Raw genomic sequence first — 11,810 nt, forward strand, 5'->3', positions numbered from 1 at the left:
GTCTAGCTTTTGTATACTTTTTTTAACACTGAAGTTCCGAAAACTTTTCACTGTAGAAAATTCTAAACCTGTGCATTTCAATATTAATTTGAAATTGCAAACAGTTCACATATTTTTCTTAATCACACTATTCTAAATTTCAGTTGTTGAGAAAAGTAACTGTTGTAAGTTTTGTTTTAAAGTCTTTCCCACAAAAGGACTAAAGCCATGTGTTGTAAAACAATATGAAATAGTAGTCTGCCACTGAACGCCGGATGTAAAGCATCGGCTTCGCTAAAGATAATTTTGTATTTTTAATTCTCTGAATGGCGCCACTCTAATATGGAATTTGTAAAATAAATGTATATATTTTTGATTGTTGATGAAGCCCATCATTTTGCGTTTTCATCAGTGTTCAGAAGCAGAACAACTATAAGTTCTTTATTTTATCACAAAAATATAAAATGTATAAAAAAACAAAGAGTAAGAAAATGAGTATAGTCATAGAAAAAGTTAAAATTATAATATAGTATTTATCAGTTAAAATAAAACTTTTTGTTTAAGCCATTGTTAACAATTCAAATTTCTCCGAAGCAATTCTAAACCTTAATTTTGCTCACTACGTGCTCTTGCGTGCCGAAGCCTATCAATTAAAACGTATTAGCGTTTTATATAACATGGATTAGCCATATGATGCTCACTACGTGCTCTTGCGTGCCTAATCCAATCAATTAAAAATGAAAACTGCTGCCAGCGCGAGAAAAGAAATATCATCGGATTTATTGATACATACATACATACGTACGTACGTATTAGCGTTTTATATAATTAATTAAATTATTGTTTGTCTGTTTAGACAAAAAAGTTACATTAGAACTGAAAATGAAAATCCATAAAAGCAATAAGTAAATGAATTCCAGCCTTATATCGATTCCTTTGAGATTTTTGTAAGACAATATAAAAAAAAAATTATTTTTATTTACTGTTGAAGAATTACGGTAAACACGCTTAATTAAATAATTAAATAAGAGAAAAGAGTTTTTAGATTATTACCTTTTATAAATCTGAAAAATAACGCAAATATTTACTTTCTTAAAAAATTTGTTTTAAGAAATTTCCTGGAAAATTTCTTGAATAAAATGAATAATATACTTCTTATTTTTTTAAAAATATATATATAATTTCTCTTTACTTGAAAACAAATATTTAAATAACATTCAAGAAATATTTATCTCATTACATTTAACTTATTTTTCAATTTAATTTGCGTATGACTATTAAGTATTTTAAAGAATTTTATATATCTCTTATCTGAACTTAAAACTTCAAAAATTGTTATTATTATACTTAATATTTGAAAAAAAAATTTTTTGTTTGGTTCTTTTATGTAATTGTTCAGTCGGAATTTAGAATCGGTGATTGATTACTTAATGGTAACCATTAAACATTATTTGGTAAATATAGTTTATTCCAAATAAAACGCAACCCAGAAAAACGAAACATTGACAACTGTGAAAAGGAATATTTGTTGAACTCAATTACCAAGAAATATTGAAGATGGCCACCATAAACATTTTAATAAGCATTTGCATACTTGACAAGATTATCGAAGACATTAACCAATATTTGTGGGAAACCTTTTTGATCTCTTGTTCAATTTTCGCATTTAGCTGGATAAAGGGTGACGGAACCACAAACTTCGACGCGGCCACAGTCATTTGAAAATAAGGTGGTTTCCAAACACCTCTTAGAAATTGACGCAGGTGTAGGGGCAGTGGCTTCATCCTGATGTAACCAACACCATCTTTCCGCGCATTCTGACAGACTAATCATTATCGTTGGCGACAGATTTCTGTTCGCCGAGGCGCTGCATCATCACCGCGTTTTATTAGGGACACTGAATTTGCTATTCATCATCATTTGATTAAGTCGAGTAATTTTTTTGATTAATTTGTCTCGTCGTACACATAATTCTAAATTATCTATCATATTTCAGAATTCATTATGGAGTTTTTTAGTTACATAAAAGCGCGTTTAAATATTTATCCAACAAGCAAACAAAAAAATAACATCATGGTAAATCATGAATATCTTTCCAATGTATTGGTTATTTTTTAAAACATTTACCAGAAAGTATTTTATACGTGTTATAAAAATTTGCAAAATTAAAAAAATATTGGAATACTTTAAAAAAATCCTCTTTCTTCTTTTTAATTCTCTGATTTTATTCTGATTTTTCACCTACTATAATGAGATTAAACAGCTTTAATACTTCCAATGGTATCCTTGATTTTTTTCATGTGTTATATCAATCAAAAAAATATCTGACGACTTCAGAAGACCTGATAATGTCATTAAAGAACTAATAATTCATTCATAAAAATCTTTGATCTACTTATGGTATCGTTTTGTTTTAATCCTTGATAATCCCTATTTTGTATGAGATTGCTCTAAAGATTACATGATTGCTTTAAGGAAAATAAAAGTATCAAAGCACATAGCATTATCTCACAGAACGGTTTGCATTTAAATATTAACCGTGTTAAAATTAAATTACTCTGAAAAATTTAAAATTCTAAGCTATTTTTTAGATAAGCAAACAAAGTTATGCATTGACCCTTTCTCAATGAAATCAAAACCACTTAGTAACCCCACCACTTGATGTAAGAATGTTTCAATTTCTTCACTCTTATTTTGAAGCTTGGATTCAATGTCATTTACCATTCATTAAACAATGTCACATCTAATTTTCTAAACAGTATTCTATTGTAGGAGAAGTTTTATAATCATCATGCAATTCGCACAAAAAAAAACCAACTGAATAAGCAATACACAAAGCGTTTTATAATCCTGCTTAAGCATCCACTGATCACAGAAACCGATTAGTTTTATTCGGTTACGAATCTTCTTTTTTGATTCCAAATGCGTCACTTAAAAATGCGCATCATTATGTTGAGAAAAAAAAGAATTATGTTAATGTGCAATTCTTAATAAGTTTCAATATTTCAACTTAATCTAATTTAAAGTACATAATCAATTCTTAATAAGTTTCTATATTCCAACTTAATCTAATTTAAAATACATGATCTGCAATTGCCCAAATCCATTAAATAACATGATAAACGAAAATAAAATATTATATATCTTAATGTTCAATTTATTTTATCTCGAAACATATTCAAATGAGAGTTTGTACAGATACAAATAAATAAATCGAATTTTGATCCATTTAGGTGCATAATACTCCTATACGGAATCTCAGGAAAAAGGGATTCCCCCTTCAAAGATATCAACATGTTATCCGATATCACTTTATATTTATTTATTTTATGTGTACATCCTCAGAATTACGTTCTTTTATTATGAAGTTTTTGAAATAGATTACAAAAAGAAATAGCCTCCATTTATTCATCAGTAGTAATAAATTATGTATTCACAGAAGATCCAATAGGATATGGTCTGAATCATTATGTTTAAGATAATGGTATCTGCTCTGAATCGAATACATAAGCTTTTGATAAGGAGAAAAATGGGAGCTCAATGTTGCAATAATACCTTGAGTAACGATGTTGAGGATTTAGTTTATTTTGTTCTATTCCAATTCATTTCTAAATTGAAAATACATTATAGAAGAGATTTAAAAAATAAATATTGGAAAATTATTTTTTATTACCTATTATTTTTAGAAAAGGATAAATCCCCATGGATTTTACATATGGTTATAAAAGCGAGGAAAATCTAATCTATTTACTTAGAAAATCTAACGAGGTTTTATGAAAAAGCAATCAATCATATTGACTCCAATGAAACCAAAATTTTCAATTTCAATCAGTTGATTTTTTAAATGCTTAAAACACATTTTCTTAATTGTTTTATTTTTAATAAAGCTCTTTAAGAATTAAATTTTTCTTACATCAATTATAAGTAAACTCGATAAACATCATTTTTTTTGCTTCTGCAAATATAAAATTGACATGCTGAACAAAAAACTCAAAATGCAAATGAACTCATTTGTCAATATTTAATTTAGAAGTACAACGTAAGCATTTCTCTTGCAGTAAAATTTTGGCAGATGACCAACTTTATGTGTCAAAAACCGGTGTTTTCTAAAACTAGGGTGAAAAGTAGTGAATTGTCTGGGGTAAATGAAGCAGGGATGGAGAACGGAATTGAATGAATAATTTGAAAAATCTGTCAAAGGAATTCTAATAATTAACGAAAGGAAGTGACAAGTAAGACATTCAAACTGAATGAAGCAATTTGAAGGACCATATCAGTTATTTCAACCATTTATTTTCAAAAGGAAATGGATAAACAAATGTTAGATCTGCATCTAACTAATAGTTAAAATCCATGTTTTGAATACTAAAAATTTTAAAGATATAATTTAGTTAAAATTTAAAGTTAAATTTTTAAAATTATATTAGTTAAAATTTACATTTTTGCATATTGATAATGAAAAATCTGATTATTTTATTAGTAAAATAACTTCAGGAAATGTATTTAAAAAAATAAGAATTGCTATTGCATAGTGTGGGATAATATTGTATAATTATACAAATGTTTTTAATGAATTAAATTAGATTCTCATTTATGTTATTATATTTGAACATTTATTTACTTATATATTGAAATTTTAACTATAATTGTTTAGTTTATGCTAAAATTTTGTTATATCTACGCTTATGTAGTTCTTAAACATAAATTACATCTAGTTTACTTGTACAAGCATAATAATTTTATTTAAAATCTTCCACTCCTAAAAAATTTTATTAATATTATATTTATTACAACTTAACAGCAAAAGAAACAGGTTTGAATTCAACTATTTTTTACAAAAAATATATAAGTTAAGGATAAATTATTAATCAAAATATACTTAAAAGATATTCAAGTATATTTTGGCTTTAAAGAAAGTCATTAAATAACTAAAAAAACAATGAGAAATGAAAAAATGAAAATTATGAAAAAATATGACAACCGAAGCTGACGTCTTCAGGGGGTACCAGCTCCGGAAGCCATAAATGCAAAACCTTTTCTATCGAGAGAGCACGACAAATGTCCAAATTGCTCTCTCTGTACCCCAAAGGTTTCGCCAAAGTCCAGGAAGAGAATACAATACAAAATATAAAATACATAATAAAAAATGCAAAATATAAAATACAAAATATCATTAAATAACTAGCAAGACAAAGAGCTGATAATTTGTAAAATTATCAATAATCAATTAACAATTATCAAGTATAAAAATTACAAAGTTTCAAAATGAATCATCTCCAAATTAAATATTTCGGATACTGAGAAAAAAATATTTTTACTTTTAAACTAACTTACATTACAAATATTTATTAAATATAGCTATTTTCAGGAAATTGATATTTAAGTGAGAAATAAAATATGAAATAAAATTAAAATCTGCCGAATAATAATCCCAGTGAAGGCGGAAATTAAAACACAAAAGTTGCATTTTGATTTTAGGGCGGAAATAAAAGTCGGTTAACGACTATTATTAGTCACAGTCGACAGTTAGTCATAATCGGTAGTAAAGGTCTTCTGTTTTGTGTGTTTTATCTTGTTTCAGTACTGTTTGAAGTATTCACTTCGATAATGAATCATCTTATTATGATAATCTTAAATTTTTTCTAAAGTAAAAATTCATTTGTTACTTTAAATCAATCTATTTCTATTATTTAATTATAGCGTATGTTATTTAGTAACAGGGATATTACTAACCGTGTTAGTGACCATTTAAATTTTTTTCAGACTTATAGAACTTTCATAACTTTAAAAATTTTGGAACTTTTTCTTGGGGTTTTCAATTAGTTATATTTTTTAATCGACTGGATAGGTAAATATAACATTGTAGGACTTAATTTGTAAGCAGAACTGAGGTAGGTTAACTTCGTTATTACTTGATAAAATTCCAATTATTTAAGAAAAATAGATTGGTCTTTTTAATTTAATATAAATGATTATGCACTGGTGTGCTAAACTTAAGCAACAAGTGCGTTTTTTGTCATAACTCTACAAGAAATCATCCGATTGACATGAAATTTGAATATGATATACATTATTTTGTACTTAAACGATGGTAAAAGAATAATGGCGCAGAAATTAATATAAAGCTTAAAGTAGGGTATGGAACAAAAAAAAGGCTTTATTTGACATATAGTGGCGTTACACATGATTGCCTGAAGAAGCGTAAGTACAACTGGCAGATGTTCCCTAGTATGGGATATCCCTCCCCTTACTGTAATTGTTGCTTGGCATCGTCTCTCCATGCTAAGCACCAGATTATCCAGGAGTTATTGGGGTAAACGTCTCAATTCCTCCTTTAACGCATCTTTCAGCTGATGGGTGTTACCAGGAGGTTACTGTCGTGTCGCAAGACGTCTCCCTAATGCATCCCACACATGCTCTATGGGGTTTAGATCTGGAGAGTAAGCTGGCCAATTCATTCGTCTGATATCTTCATTTTCCAGTAGCTCTTGAACATCAGCAGTTCGGTGTGGCCGGGCATTGTCATCCATAAAAATGAAGTCTGGTCCAATGGCCCCTCGGAACAGACGCACATGGTGTAGGATTACTTAATTGCAGTAGCGGTCTCCAGTTACAGAACCTCGGTCGAAGATCTGAATCTCAGTCCGTCCGTTCAACATAATGCCACCCCAGACGACAACTACAGGACCACCGCAACGATCTCTTTCCGCGATGTTATTGGGATGAAATCGAGCTATAACCTCTCTCCATATCAACTGACGTTGAGAATCGCTTGTAGCACTAAAACGACTCTCATCTGTGAAGAGGATGCGACTCCATTGATGAGGTGTCCAGGTTTCGTGTTCTCTGCACCACTCTAAACGGTGCCGCCGATGGCTAACTTTTAAAGGTATGCAGCGTTCAGGACGTCTAGCAAATAAGCCACCTTTGTGGAGGCGTCTGGCCACTGTAAATCTTGATACTTGTCGTCCTGTGACTGCGCACAGTTGCTGAGATATGGCGGTCGCTGACTGAAAAAGGTCTCTTTTCACCTGGAGGGCAATGTAACGGTCATCTCTTGGTGTTGTCTTCCTTGGACGGCCACCACCAACCTTCCGAACAGCTGTACCAGTAGTTTTAAAGGCATTACAAGCACGAGAAACACTTTTGTTGATCCCGAACTCTTCGGTGACGCTGGTCACACTAAGCCCCTCCTCAATATTCCCAATCATTCTTCCTCGAGTAAAGTTGTCCCGCAGTGGACTGATCGTTAAGACACGGTTCCCAGCAGATCACCGAAGTCAAGCATCACTGGTTACGGTCAGTGTGCGGGTGGGTGACCACTTGGATCAGTCTGCGTAGGGACCGAGGGTGTGCGGTATTGGTCCTGTGCTGCCGTAAAGTGCCCGACTTCGCGCGCAGGTAGTCGGGCTACCGAAGCGGGGGTGCCATCCCCTCCACAGAGGATCAAAATTGTGATGACATGTCTTCGGATCATCCTCAGGGATGTTTCCCAGACCATCGCCAATAGCCCATTTTGAAGCTCCAATGCGACGTAAATTAACAACAACAACAACAACATCATCGAGTAAAGTCGTCTAAATGATTTCTTGAAGGCAAGTTTCACAAAACAAATCGCTTGCACTTGCAGCGAATGTCTTTAACTACGGTGCTCTTCATCCTTTTATCACAGCTTTGACCTGCGCGCGCCGACCCACAAGGTTTACGTACACTTACATCACTTACTACGTTTTATTTCTAAAATTTGCATACAAATAATCTTTCTACTGAATTAAGTGCATATTATACTGCAATTTCATGGCTATCTTATACTTTGTTTGGGAGCTGTGGCCGAAAAACCACTTGTTGCTTAAGTTTTGCACACCAGTGTTATAAAATGTTATAAAAATTATCGAAATAAAAAAGAGTCTTCTGCAGCATCTTGGACTTTTGTTAGAATTGTATATAGAACTAGTCAACAATACAACATTTTTTGTAAATTTTCAGTGATTTATTTTTTAAATTTCAAAATAAATGAATTACATTAATTCATTAATTAATCAAAATTAGTCCTTTATTTCTTCCTATCTTATCATAATTCGCTTACATTATTGTTTTTTTTATATTTTGTTCATTTTTTTAATTTTCCTGTGGATTTCATTTACTTTATTCCCCTTTGTTGTCTTACACAATTAATCTAACTAATTAATTAGAAAAATGATTATACTGTAAAATCTCTGCTTTATATTTACCACCATTTTTGATGTTTGCGTAAACTAAACGCATTTTTAAGTACAGAATTGTACTTAACGTGCAAAAAAGTAAATGATGTTGACCAAATAACTATTGTCAAAAAATCAGGGTGAATATAGTACTAAAGATATGCTTGTTTTTAAACGATATGTTTTTGAATGAAGCCATAAATTGGTTTTAATGCGAATAAAAATATGTAATCTCAGTAAACAAACAAACAAATTTAAATAAATAAATAAAACTATCAAATCTATTAAATGAAACTATTAAATGACAGTGAAAAAAGTAAATCAATAAATGTGACTACATGCACTGTAAGTCATTTTAGTTCATCTCAACGTCATAATTTATAATCTTCAAGAATAATTTATTATCTTCAATATTCTAATGTATTTTTATGCTTAAAGTTATGCTTCGTTATTTTTAAAAGCTAAAAACATTTGAGAGTAAAAGTTGGAATTAATTCAAAATTTTAGTAAGTGCCAACATGAGACTGAATATTAATATATTAATTCTACTCTGTGGCAATAAAATTTGTTTGATATAAATCTCTCTGAAAGCAAAATGTTTTATGAGATCTATTCGATATCGAAAACTCCAAAATTTCATTTCTCTGCAATGCTCTAAGGAGGTCGTACTCGGTGAGATAAGCCACTTGCTGAAATAAACACTATTTCTTGCCTGAAGGAGAAAATAACAAGTTACTACAATACTTTTGAACGTTTAAACGAGCTGATAAAGCTAGTAACCATGGAAACTTTTAAAAATCGTAAAAAAAAAAAAAAATTTAAGTGTATAAGAAGCTAGCAAAAATGTCATATGTAGAAAAATTTTTCGAGTTGAGATGCATTACTGCCAAGTGATAACAATAATATCTGAAGTAAGTATAAATTAAATATTTTCACTTACTTTTGCTCTTTTTTATTTTTCTTAAATTTCTTTTAAACAAAACACTTTTTATTGTTAGAGTAAACTAAATTTCCAAGAACTTGGAGTTTTAAACATATTTATAGTTTCACCGACATATTTATAGTTTTACCAACATATTTATAGATTCACCAACATATTTACAGTTTAAACATAGATTTATAGTTCACTAAAACTATTTATGACTAAAATATTTCTTGTGACAGGATTTTTGCACTGTAAAAAATCCCGGATCAAATCACGGTGAAAATTACCGGCACTTTGGTTGCATGACCCATAAATTTCATTTTACCGTAAAATTCATTTTATCTTAAAATTCATTTTACCGTAAAATTCATTCCAAGGTAAAATTTATTTTTCCGTAAAATCCATTTTTACCGTAAAATATTGCGCTGTAATTTTTACAGTAACATTTATTTAATAAGAATGATTCAGTAAAATTACGGTAATTATTACTTCAAAAGTTAATGTATATCGGATTTTCTGTTTCGTAACATGTTTGATAAATTGGGATTAAGTGATAAAATGTACCGCAAGCTGAGCGCCGGTGAATTTCATCATAATTTGATCGAAAAAATTTTTACAGTGTACATGTCATAAATAAATTTACGATATGTTATTAAACATTAACATTTTTGTTTTAAATAAATGTATTACTACTTTAATATTTTAATAATAACTACTAACGAATGCTCTACTGAGAGAGAAACTCTTTTCAGGCATCCTTCACAAAACATGTTATACAGTGGTTACAACGTATAAAATGGTTTTTTGGTTCTTCTATTCAAAAAAATGCATTAAAACTTTTGAATACATTGAAATTTTTATACATCCATAAAAAATCAAAATTATCAACAATACAACAAATTTTTACAAAGACGAATTGATTTGCACTACTATAGTTGAGTTACATGAAATAAAAAAAGAGCATTTTATTTTATTTTATAACCGTCGTTGAACAGCCGATCCAATTTCATGGGTTTACGACTACTTACGTTCAACTCCGTAGCCTTGTAATTTCGAACCAATCCAGAAGACAAGGAAACTCCTGGATCAGTACCCCCAGAGGTATTGATTTGTTGTGGGAACATCGAAATGTAATAACTATCTTAATTAATCTTGAATGTAATAACGCTGAACAATAATGAAATCGCTTAAGGGAAAGCATTCAGCTCAGAATGATGTTCATGACACGAATGATAATGCACGTGATATAACACAATGAAAAAAGATATTGAAAAAAGTTATCTAGTTGAAGTAATATGTAAATTCGCTGTTAAGCGATGCTACAATAAAATATATAATTTGCAAAGTATGTGTATACGTTGTAGAATAATTGGAATGTCCTGCTCTTTCCTAACTACTAACGTCATTAATCTTATTGCAGAGAACTTTATAAGTGCATTACAAGGGGATGTAGGCAGTTTGCTAAGAGTTAGATTTTACTATTCACCAACAGCCTATGTATATTATTTCAATATGTTTAATAGAGAATTTAGTTACTTCTTATTTTCATTATATTTATTGATGTTTGCGTAAATTAAACGCATTTTTAAGTACAGAATTGTAGCTAACGTGAAAAAAAGTAAATGATGTTGACTAAATAACTATTGTCTAAGAAAATCAGGGAGAATATAGTACTAAAGATATGATTGTTTTTGAAACGATATGTTTTTGAATGAAGCCATAAATTGACCAATGCAAATAAAATCTTTTAAGTGTTCACAAGAAAAATTCGTTTTAATCAATATTCCAAAAATACGTCTTTGTTAGGCCAAGTTCGAGAAACGATACTAAAGTAAAGAAAAAGGAGATTATTAAAATCATAATCACTTGAAGAGGTTATCTAAAAAACATGTTTGGGTAAGCATGTATCATGAAAAACATGTCGCTTATTCAAAAAATTATTTTTTTAAGCATTGTGTACACTTTCCAAACAGCATGTAACCTATTTTTTGCTGTTTCTCTGTCATATTATTTGTGTTAAACAAGATGCATTATTTGGGAATTAATTATTTTAATTTTATAAAACAGGAACTTTTTTAACAATATCATGTCTAGTGTGATTAAACTTTTATGCCATATGCATCATTCAACGTATTATTCATATGCATCATTCATAAAAAAACTACTGCTTAAATAATTATTTCAGATTAAACGACTTAAACGTATAAGCATGTATACATAAACTCGAATACAATTAAGCTGAAGTGTACAAAAAATTTAATGATGTGTTTTTAATTGAGTAATCTCCTAAATATTTAATACAAGTGCTGCTTTAAGCTTTCTCTTATTTACGATTACTTTTATGGCTAGTGCTGAAGTATTCATTTTCTCTCAGCAAATACTGTAAGAGAATATTCTACTAGCCACCTTAAGATTCTTTTGTTCCTTTAAAAAGCTTTGAGCTTTTCCTTAATTAGGGTAAGTATGTTATATGCTACTTTCATAGACCCATTTGAATAAAAACATTTTCCAAAACAATTACTTGTTTCCAAATAACAAATTCCCAATATAAAATGCGATAGTATTTCTTAAGAGAAAAGGAATTATTTTTTAAAATTTTGCTTCACACAATAAATTCCAATATATATTTTTTAAAAAATGTTTTTTTATTAAATATATTTCTTTTTAGGGGGACACGAAGGCATAACACTTTTTTAAGAAAAAAA

Source organism: Parasteatoda tepidariorum, chromosome 2 (genome assembly GCF_043381705.1).
Source record: "Parasteatoda tepidariorum isolate YZ-2023 chromosome 2, CAS_Ptep_4.0, whole genome shotgun sequence".
NCBI lineage: Eukaryota > Metazoa > Arthropoda > Arachnida > Araneae > Theridiidae > Parasteatoda > Parasteatoda tepidariorum.